General features: G+C 40.1%; 1 protein-coding gene across 1 annotated transcript in view; it reads left to right on the top strand.

The window, feature by feature from the left end:
- The first annotated feature begins 9525 nt into the window (after positions 1 to 9525).
- The window catches only part of cicb (capicua transcriptional repressor b), a 41653-nt gene continuing 39136 nt past the window's right edge, over positions 9526 to 12042 (top strand). Inside the window, 1 exon segment of the mRNA XM_034697187.1 lies at positions 9526 to 9759. The gene's annotated coding sequence lies outside the window, so the exon portion shown is untranslated.

Here is a 12042-nt window from a genome sequence, read left to right as displayed (position 1 = left end):
GTAAGATAACACTCAGAGGCATGCTAGTAAGTTCACCACATCCTCCACCATACAGAGAAAAGCTGCACCACACAGGAGAGAGGCTGCGACAATTCCCTGACACACTGAGCACAGACAAGTGTTTGCACCCATTGATGTGGTTTGTTTGAAATTCTGGTACTTGTATTTCCTTTTTCTCTTTCCTTCCTGCCAGTCTTTCTGTTCAGCATTTGACTTGAATAGACATGAATTCATTTTTCTCTAACATAGGGGACTGAAAGTCAGTGACTGATCTGATGTATAAGGGGTAAATAAGACTTGCTGAACTAGATCCAACTTACACATAATCTCTGTACACAGTTTAGACAAAAAGCTTTACTTTGATCAGTCTGCCTCTTCATTTCACGTCGAATGCCTCCCCCTGTTGGTGAAAGACTGCACTGCATATCTTGATTGAAGTGCTTTATTTTCAATGAACAGCCATTTTTTTATGTGCAATTGCCTATAAGTTCATAACATTTAACTAGAGCTTTTATGATATGGATTTATTTATTTAATATAATTTGATTTTATTTGATTAGGACAATGCACATTAATCAACATTTCAACAGTATGCCTCAATGTAAATATGCCGGAGTTAGCACAATAGCTAAATTTCATCCGTAGTCCTAATACTCAAATAAACATACATAAAACAACAAGTTTTAAAACTACAGGATGTCACAAAACAGTTAACAGGACACTACATGAACTGACTTACAAACAGATTTAACATACAAAACGTTTGTGACATTACAAAACAGGATGGAAGGTGAGGCCAAAGCCCCCTGGGTACGGGCATCAAGTGAGAAAACAGATTATTCATGAGTACAGGACTGGTTTGTTTTTAATGTTTAACTGTTTTTTAAAGGTACTGTAGTTCTCCAGCTCCCTAATGTGCGCTGGTAGTTTGTTCCAGGACTGTGTGCCTCTGACAGACACAACCATTTGGCTGAATTTGGATTTTCGTCTCAGTACACCACAGTCCCCTCTAGTTTGTGCTCGAGTATTTATCATATTGTGTTTCTTTTGAATAAATTTGAGCAATGATGGAGGGGCAAGCCCATTTAAAACTTTAAAAACCAGACAGATGTCAGTGTAGGTTTGAAAATTTTCAATGTTTAAAATATTATACTTCCTGACTATATTGCAGTAATGGAAGTTGAGAGGTTTCCTGTCTAAATGTTGATGGTCTTCTTAAATAGAGACTTGATGGGTTGAAAAGTACTGGGCATTTATGTTGCATTTAGTCACATCAGAAATACACCAACTTGCTATTCAGCTACTTATAACTCAAACAAATCATACTGTAAATAAATCTTTACTGCTGAACTAATACCTCATATTGACTAAACTGATGATTCCTAAAGTGGGTAACACAAACATGTTCAGTTCCATACTTATTTTACATTTTAGTATTGTTCCAGTGCAGACATTTTTGCATTTCCATTTGCAAACAGATTTAAACAGATAATCTAGGGGTGCTAGTGGCCTAGCGGTCTAGGTGCCCCATGTAGAGGCGGTGATCCTTGTCGCAGAGGTCACTGGTTCGACTCCTTTCCTGTCAATAAAGGCCAAAAAGACCCAAATATAACTTTAGAAAAAAAAACAAAAAAACAAAAACAAAACAAATACATTGTTTATACCAAGGCATCAAGTCTGTGCACATTTTCACCACATCATTGGTTTTGGAAATATTTGTAAATGTACTTATTAGTTGTGTATATATGTTGTAAGATATGCTTATTTTTACTTTTTTAATTGCTAATAACTTTTAATAATTGCAATTTTCTAGGCTCTTGTTTGCTTTATACTGTTTGGCACTGTCTACTTTGCTGCTGTAACACTTAAATTTGCCCATTGTGGGACGAATAAAGGATATATTATCTAATCTTAAAAACAGATCATCTAAAATAATCTATGAATATAAATAACTCTATTTGAATGCAAGGTACTTTCCGTTTTGAATGGCCAGCTTGGCATATTTGGGGTTGAAAGTACAATGATTAAATTTGCTATACTATAAGGCAGGGGCTCCCAAACTTTTCAGCTCGCGACCCCGAAAATATAAGTGCCAAAGACTTGTGACCCCCACTGTCCCTCGAAGTGTTAAAAGTTGCTTCATACTTCATTTAGCTGGTCTGCAGAAAATTAACTGTTTACTGAGCCTAACTTTAGGAGTGATCTGGCAACAAAGAAAGGAAGAAAACTAATGAAATGTTTTGTTTGCAAGGTCTCATTTCAAACGTAACTACTATTTTTGTCTATATTTTTTTCAGTAATAGTTCAAATATGCAATTTTTAGATTACTTTACAAATAAATAATAATTCTAGAAGACATATCGCAACCCCCCCACTAGTGTCTGGTGACCCCCCAGGCGGTCCCGACCCACACTTTGGGAAACCCTGCTATAAAGCATTGGAGGATGTATGCCATTGATACAGATAATAATCATGAACAAGTCTTTGTATATCACAATACAACATTAAAGATGTATCTCCTGCCTATACCATCCAAGAAAATATAACATACTAAGTTTAACATAAAAGGTAAACAATGCACAAAAAGTAGAAAGGGATATGTGGGTGTAGAATTGCTTGGTAATCATGCATTCTTCATCTTTTGTCGAATACAGGCTGGAATCTATACGTCCAAGGACGCCCGTGTCCACGAGATGCCTGTCTTCAGCACCAGGACATAACATGGACCTTGAGGAACAGCTGAGTGGTGTACAGTTACTGTGAACAAGAATGCATTGAGCACAAGGGCCTACTGTTCTCCATACTGCAGTTTGTAAAGATACCGACCTTCTGTGCAGCCTCTGCTAGGAATCACAATACTATGATTTACCTTTCTTACCATATAGCTGTGACACAGAACCAATAGCTTTACTACCAAGGTCTCCGAATGAGTGAATATCAGAGTCTTGTAAACTGGCTACAGGTCTGAATCTCTTTTGGTGACATCCCTTAACTCAAACTGGGTTTATCGTTGGGTTTAATCACCAGTGGTGTTTGCTGTGATAGTATCCTCTCCCAAACCTGTAACCTTGCAGGCTGTCTGCTGCATTTACAGACATTATTAGAAATCATAACTTCTAGCTTCCAAAACTTGTCCTCTGTAGACACTTGATACACATTGAGCTCTTCCATTCCCTCATTAACACACTCAGTTTCTAAAGGGTCAAGGTAAAGTGTGCGCAAGCTCAATGGAAAATTAGAAGTACTTCTCTATCAAAATACTTTGAGCCACTTGCGTAAAAAGGATTTCATAGAATTTATCTTGCTAACCTGTGGATGTTTGATGACTGAAAAGCAAAACTGGAACTTTGAAAACGGACAAGAAGTGAAAGCAGACATTATTATTTGACAAAGTCCTTAATGCTAGCAAAGATAATACTATCAGGAACTATTGAATGTTAGAATGTTGCAAATGAAAGTTCCATTGTGAGTCCAGGGCCATGTGGAGCACTAAGCTTTAGTTGTTAGCTAACATACTCCAATGACACTGCTAGCATGCTAATATTAAGAGGGTCTCATGTCCACCTTTTAGGTTGATTATTATCCTGCTAAAAATCGACTAATTAGAAGCAAACAGAAGGTACAGAAGAGGATAATGGTAAAACCTTTGTATTAGGGGTGAGAACTGCAGGGTAACTCAAAAATAATTGATACATTTCCCACAGGTAACAATAATATCACCCAAAAAGGTTATGTGCATGACTAATGTGATTAGTGCCGTCGTGAGGGAGTCCAGCAGTAAAGATAAGGTGAGTCAACAAATACGTTCAGGGGGTCCTGGAAATTTTTCTCACCTGTAAGGGGTCCCTGGCTCCAAAAAGTTTGAGAACTCCTGCACTAGGCTACAGAGTGGGGGACAGAGCCTTCTCCGTGGTGGTTTTCCAAAGCTGTGGTTCAGCCTACCTTTCCAGGTTAGAGCTGCACAGTCTGTTGAGCACTTTAAAACACTACTGAAACCCATCTTTTCTCCTTGGCGTTCAGTCCCAGCTAAGCAAGAATCCTTGGCTTCTTACTTTTTTTTAACTCTTTTTTTATTTCCTAATTGAGATTGAGCTCTTACTATTCTGTTATTGTTTTATTTATTGTTATATTTGTGTATGACTATATTGTATTTTAATAACTGTACAGCACGTTGGTCAACTGAGGTTGTTTTTAAATAGGCTTTATAAAAAAAACTTGACTTGACTTGATTTGACCAGTATATCGCCATACTGATAATATTCATAAACAAAGTTACAATTATGACCATTGATTGAGATAGATATCGGATGTCCAATTCATTACACTTATCCTGTGGAGAACACTGGTGTCTGTACTAAACAATTGCAATAACTCCAGCAGATATAGACATCTTATGAAAATCTAAATAAGTTGATGCTAAAGGAAAAGTCTGGACATTACCAAGCAAATAAAAAGCCTCTTCCAAAAAACGTGTATGCCCAACTGTCAAATGTTAAGACTTTTCAGTCTAGATGAAAGCGCCCCCCCACCCCCACCCCCCCCCCCCACACACACACACACACACACACACACACACACACACACACACAAAAACCCATCTATTCCTAAGTTAAAAAGAAACCCATAGCTGCAGGAACAATAAAGATCATCTTTTAGTTTAACCCTCCTGTTATGTGGGGTCAAATTGACCCTTTTTAAAGTCTATTTTAGGCAATATATGCCTTCCTAACCAGCTAAATGCAGCATAATATCCTAGGCAGCATGTGACAGAAAAGTGTCTCTTGTTAATTTATCACCATCACTTTTGTTGGGGTTCTGACACTTTTGGGTAATTGAATATGCCCGGATCAAATTGACCCAGGAACATTAGTGCTGTTCAAGAGAAACAAACTTAACAGGAGGGTTAAACAGGGTGCATGACAACAAGATAGTTCACTGTCATTCATGCAGAGTCCTTAGAAACCAAGTTTTATTATTGGGTTTGACCATTTTCTTTTTTCTGGAGCAAGCCACATCCATGTCTGCAAAAGTGCTGTTATGAGAACCTTCTCAGTTTCTATTTCCATCAATTCTCCAGGGTTTGATGGGGCATGTGCCAGTGTAACTGGGTTGGGTGAGAGGTCAAGGTAAGCAGTCAGAGGTCAAAGGTTACGCTAATGTGAGCATTTTCTGCTGGAGGTAAGAGACATTCCTGTGTGGTTCTGGTTTTGTGTAGAGAAAGGAAGAGTTTCAAATTTAGTTTACAGAATATGGAGAGTGTACAGAGAGTAAACTATGGACAACTTCAGATTATTTTTTGTTAAGGAAAAGTGTTTCACAAGCTAACTCTGTGATTGCAGTATTCCTTTATTTGTATCAGAATTTGCGGCTCGGGTTTATCCCTTTTCTCTTTTTTTACCTACACTGACAATGTTCTTTACTTCTCGGCTCTCTGTATCTCTGCTGCTGCTGTGTGTACCTGAGGCCCGACTGACAGCTGAGCACAGCAGGGAGGGGAGGGTCTCTGGTGTTTGACTGACAGGACCAGTGATGAGCGCACAGAGAAGGGGGAAGGGTGGAGGTCGGAGGTCGGGCCCCCATGGAGAGAGCAGTGGAGTAGAGAGGGGGAAACAGAAGGAGGAGGGGGACTTGCTAACGAGGTGGGGTCGTCATTGGGGTTGCATACAAGGAAGGGAGATTTAAAGAAAAAATAAGCTCATTGGAAATTATGATAGGAAGCCAATAATCAGAGGGTACAGAGAACAAGGAGAAGGACCACACAGTCAACTCAGGCTGGTTTAGGATATTCATTAAAATGTGGTTGAATGTTTAGGACAAAAAGTTGACTTGAAAGAGCTTTTATGTAAGTGATCGCCATAGTGAAGTTGAGAAACAACTAAAAGACAACCCCAGTGTATTTCAGGTACACAACACATCTAGCTAGTAGACATGTGGCGTGATTCTAGGAATGAAACAGTTGTTAAGGTCCTGCTCTTATCATATATGATAATGCACATAATTGGCAGCAGAATCTTTGTTGAGGTAATATCTGGACGGCCATTTAGATAGACCAGTTGGCTCAAAATCTTATGTTTTTCCCCTTATAAGCCCGGGATTCTTTTCCCTGCTTTACTTGGGAATTGTAACATGTACCATGTAGAATTCCCTCCTTACAATATAATGATATAATAGTGATACTACTTCTACAACAACTACAACCAATAATAATTCACATCCCTCTCTTGTTTGCACCTTAAGCTTGTTGTGATGTGCTTCTCTACCTGTTGCCATGTACATATCTATTTTCACAAGGCCAAAACTGAATGCATTGTTAACAATTGTTGATCTTAGTTCATCATAGATGTACTACTTTTAGCATATTGCTGCTGTCGGGCTAAGACGTCATGTCTCCAAAACTACAGCTGTTCATGACATTTTTAAAAACTGTTTTTTTAAATAACAAAACGGTCCACAGGATTCAGTCACAAGCTCCTTTTAAAGCTTTTCGTTGGCTGAAATTTTGTAATGTCCACTGATCAGGCACCAAATGTGACCAAAAACACGTCTTGGGAAAAAAAAAAGGCAAGGCAAGTTTATTTATAAAGCACCATTCATACAAAGAGCAATTCACAGTGCTTCACAGAGTTAAAAACAAAAAACAGAACAGTAACAATCAACAAAAAGCAAACACTTCAAACATTTATATTTTATATGCGGCCAGTTATGTTTGGTCTACTCTCTCTCTCTGTTCTTATGCAACTTAACGTGCATAGTATATAGTGTTGGGTCTTGTTATTTATTTAAATTAGGAGGGATAATTCTAAATAATCAGCCCCCTTCAAAAGATGAAATATGAAGATACAGCGCTTCAGCCTGCCTGACAGCAGTGATATAATGCCTGCAAATAGGTAACAAGAATTAGAAGAAAAAATGCTAAGATTTGTTTGAGGCATTCTAGGAACAGGCTCAATATATACTTTCTCCACTAGAGGGTGCTGACAAGTTCACAAGTTCAGATTTACACATGTTGCTCACCACCTATTACATTTCCTGATCAAACTTCTTTAATAACCATATTAAAGATCTCCTCACCAAAAATAATTATATTTGTTAAAGCATAAAATAAAAAATGTATCAATCAATCAATCAATCAATCAATCAATCAATCAATCAATCAATCAATCAATCAATCAATCAATCTTTATTTTTATAGCGTCAAATCACAACAAACATTATCTCAAGACGCTTTTACAAACATAGGAGGTCTAGACCACTCTATGTCAAATTATGAACAGAGACCCAACTTCAAAACAGGCTAAGACTCAGTCTGACCCCACCTTAATCCATCATGAGCATTGCACATCACAGTATTTAGCTGGTTACAGTGGCAAGGAAAAACTTCCTTTTAACAGGCAGAACCCTCAGGCAATATCTACACATATTTTATTTTTTATATTATAAATGGAAAATATAAAGCAGTTCTACATTTTATTATCCTTTATCATCAGGGCTTTTATTTGAAAAAACCACTATGATTCATTCAATCTGACTCATGTAGTTGCAAAGAGATCTACTGTACATACAAAACATTTAATTTGTTGAAGCTTTTAAATAAAAACCTATAATAAAATAATAATAATAATACATTTTATTTAATTTATTTTACACTCAATGCTACTTTACAGAGGGATTAAAACAAAATTAATAAATAACACTATAAAATAAATTAAAACAACAAGCAAAGAAACACCAAGTTAAAATGAAGCATCGGAAATTAAACAGAGAATGCAGATTGGAACAGATGGGTTTTGAGTTTTGATTTGAAGAGGGGTAGAGAGTCAATATTTCTGATGTCTGGTGGGAGTGAGTTCCAGAGTTGGGGAGCAGAGCGACTGAAACCTCTGTTTCCCATGGTGCTATGTTCAGAATATGTTCAAGTATTTCACATAAAGACATTTCCCACCATTAAGTAATGGGCCCACATATTTTAAATGCATTGCTGAGGTGTAAAACTTTCTGTTAGCAAGTTTTTTCACCTTTGAAAATTGTCCGTTGCAGTGTTGAATATTTACAACTAGATGTCACTCTACATCTACATTTAATCAACATCTACACAGTTCTCCAATTTCATCCCCCCTATTTCTCTCTCTTCACATTGACACACGTGCACAAAGGCAGACACACATAGGGGTTTGAAATACTCTTATAAAATATGCTGCTTCTCTCAGCCAATCAGAACAGTCTCTTCTTTTCAAGTCTTCACAACTCTTCCCCTCTCTTCTCTGAGGCTGGAGTGTCAGATCAGCATGCGTGCTACAAATTAAACCGACAGGGGGCGCTGGTTCTGTGGGATCCCGCGTGTCTGTCTGTCTCAGCATGAGTCTGGTGTTGTACTACACACAGAGCAGAGGATTATGTAATGTTTACTATTATGACTCTTTACTTTACGAGGTAAAGTTAATTTTCTTCTAAATCTGTTGGTTATTCTCACAATCTATATGTCATGAATGAAAGAAATCACACGTGTCACACCACCGACCCACGCGCACGTGTCATCATATTGAACATATACATCGTTCAAGTCAGTACAAACCGTTTCGTCTCCACCATTGCCTGCAAGATACAAATTTGGGGTTAGTCGAGTTTACGCCAGGCCACGCCCCTCGGTCCAGCTGGTGGCAACACTCTTGATGACATCACCACATCGCCCATCCATTGGCCCCGAGACGTCCTACACCTGCCCAATCGCCTGCCGGTGAAGTGACGTCAGTCGAGCCAGTCCCGTTCACTCTCAGTAAAGTGGGCGGGGCAGAGAGATTGCCGACGTCAGAGCCAGCGGGATGCTGTGCGCTGATTGGCTCACAGTGGTGAAAGTGAGCGTCTGTTGCTGAGAGAAAAAAGAGAGGGAGAGAGCAGTTTGCAAGGGGGCACTGACGAGTCTGCTGCACCATATCACAGTTTGTCCAGCTCCCAAAACAACCTCTTCATGCCTACACTCATCATGGGTTTCTCTTTAGTCCTGCGTCAATGCTTTCATTCTTTTTAATTTATCACGAACTTATTAACAACTATGATACACTTTTCAACACACTTTCAATAACGAGGTCTTGGAGTAGAAAACCCGCATTGTGGTGATTTAATCCTGCTGCACCAACTTCTATCTGGACAACATTGGGGTTGATGCTTATCTCCGTGTGCTCAGGGAGGGCCCTTCTTGTGCTGTCAATTATGGTAAACATACCTCTTCAGAAGGGGAGGGGACATTTGTGTCTTTTATTGGAGCTCAGTTTTTAACTCCCGCCTCTTGACCCGCCCTCATGCTGTTCCTATGGTTCCCATTGCTCTTATTGGATACTGTAAAGTTTGGGACAGGACACCGCTCTGGCTCAGCATCCTACCTCCTATTTGCTGGTCCCCCTTGTCCGTCTTGTAGACTTTGACAGCTGGCTACGCCCACTGCTCTGTGGCGCCGGCGCTGATTGGCTACTGTAACTGTCAGCGACCTCTGATTGGTCGGCTTGCCCAGCTGTTAGTGGTTCATTCACCATTTTGTGACTGTAGTGGAAAAGAAGACCGATAGTTTTTTATACCCCCCGATTGAGTTTCTGTGGCGGAAAGACATGTTTTGCGAAGGAAAAGTAGAGGTTTTGTGTGAAACGTACACGGTCCTCGAAGCCGACAGCCAAAGGGATGTTACCGGGAGTTGCGTGAGCTTTCCCTTCAGCAAAATAGGACCATAAATCTTTCTCTGACGAGGGGGAAAAAGAAAGCTTTGTTTGGGTGAGTTGAAACTTAAGTTAACAAAATGTACAGAAGCTCAACTTCGCATGAATTTCCCCATTTTCAGGAGAGCCGCGGGCGAACCAACTGCCAACTGCCAACGGTCGGTCGGTTTGTTCCGATCCCGGAGCAATGGAGAGACATGACACCGCTTGCGAGCCCGAGGAAGAGCCGAGAGAAAAGGGGAGGGGGTGGGAAGTGTAACAGCCTAAAAACTTTCTCAAATGTTTTACTGCAGTCCCACGGACGACCCACGACCATTCAAACTCCCCTTTGGGTGATATTACAGTGATCTGCTCACTTTTTCTTCAGCCCAAGTGTCGAGTTAGGCTAAAAAAAACAATCGACATATTTGCAGCATTGCAGCCCAATTGTTAAATTAAAGCAACACAGGCTATAGTTCTGTGTTTACAATATGGACCCCCAGATAAAAACAACTAGAGAGCCATGAACATATCCCATTTCCTTGTGGTGGGGCTGACGCTGTCATTATGTGGGTACTAGGGAAGTCTGCGACCGTTGCGTACTACGATTACTACAACCACCACTACTACTGACATTGCTGAGCTGCTTACTAGAGCGAAACACCAACATAGGAAAGATTCCTGCTTTTCACAAGTTTTTGAAAGCCACATAGGTACAGTGTCACCTTCCAGGCTTGGAGGAAGCTCCAGAGTGTGTGAATAAAAGGCGTAGTAGAGGATATTGTATGAGGAAGAAATGGGCCCAACCACTTGGGATAATAAAACATAACTCGAACCGGTTTGTTTGTGTTTGTGTTACCGAGCACATCAGCAGCAGCAGCAGCAGAGCAGACGACTGACTGCCTCCAGTCATAATACTCCTTTGACATTGTGTAGCGCCTCGTAGTACTCGTAGAGATCAGCGCAAAGGAGCAAGGGGATGCATTCGGTGTTATCTCCGCTTTTCCCTCGCTGCACACTCCACTTTTCTGCGCCGCAATCACTGTCGATGCATCACTGACATCTCTGACAGTGCAGATTTTAAACTGTTTTTATCATTATTTCTTTCTGCTTATTTTTTTTTTTTTAGTCAAATAGATTTAATGCTTTCAACATTTCATCTTAAAGTGTCCTGCAGATTTGCACTGTGACATGCAGTTCTCAATCCTCATTACTGTTCATGTTTACGCAGGAGACAAGTCCCCTGATGGTGTATAGGCATCTTTGCATGGCTTGTGTAGACCCTTGATGGGGGCATTGGCACTTATGCCATTTAGTCCCAAGCAGGAACAGTCACCTCTGATCTATGCTACTGTCACCTGATCAATATGGGCCAGAATGCACAAAGTCCAGGCCTCAGTGTTTCTTTTTTATTGATAATAATAAATAACATCTACAGATATGTCTGCCACAAAACAGCTGCCAGTATTTACTACTACGTCACAATGGATGTTCTCCATAACAAGCACAGTCACTAACTGCATGCTCGCACACACACTTTTTACAGCTCGCCCTCTTGCTTCATCTGAAATACCCTAAGAAATGTTTTCTTTGACATGTTGCCTGTACATCACATCCAACCCACTCATGTAAACAAAGTGTGTGTGTGTGTGTGTTTGTGTGTGAGTGAAATAGCAAGTATGTTCCTTTTTTTTTTTTTTGCTGTTTCATGTGTGAGTGTGTTCCCTGGTGACCCAGTTAAGGGCAAAGCCGCCCTGCCATGCCGGAGTGTACGAAGGGCCATGGTTTAGGATTCACTATCCTGGTTTTACTACTGTGTTCCACTGTTGTACCTTCGCATGTTCTTCTGTCTCCAACCCTGTCCCCGTCACTGCAGCCCTGCGCCCATACAGACACCCATAAAATGCTTTTAGGAGAGGGATGAGCTGCAGTGTGTGCCTGGTAACTACGTATACACTCACACCGCTCTATAGTGCAAATGCCGTGTTAAATAAAGTAGACACAACCTGAGGACAGCTTGATATAGTCTTATACCTTATGTGCTGTAAGCAGCACTAATGCCCACACATCTTTCACACACTTTAACACCAACACCAACACACACACTAAATTCCCTAAAATGCAGAAGAAACAAACTGGCCTCAAGGTGGACGTTTAACAAGCTTGTGTAGTCTTTTTGTTTGTGTTGACATTGAGATGATGTTGCCTTATGAGTGATTGTTCTGCATGTGTGTATGTGTGTAAGACGCATAAATGCACCAATGTCCAACCAGCTATGAAATCATCACCAAGGTGCTCTTTAGGTGAAGACCTCTATTTTTATCTAATAATTAAGACTCAACATCATTTTATTTTAATG

Source organism: Notolabrus celidotus, chromosome 12 (genome assembly GCF_009762535.1).
Source record: "Notolabrus celidotus isolate fNotCel1 chromosome 12, fNotCel1.pri, whole genome shotgun sequence".
NCBI lineage: Eukaryota > Metazoa > Chordata > Actinopteri > Labriformes > Labridae > Notolabrus > Notolabrus celidotus.
The sequence above is the reverse complement of the archived record's forward strand: the minus strand, read 5'-3'. Positions and strand labels throughout refer to the sequence as shown.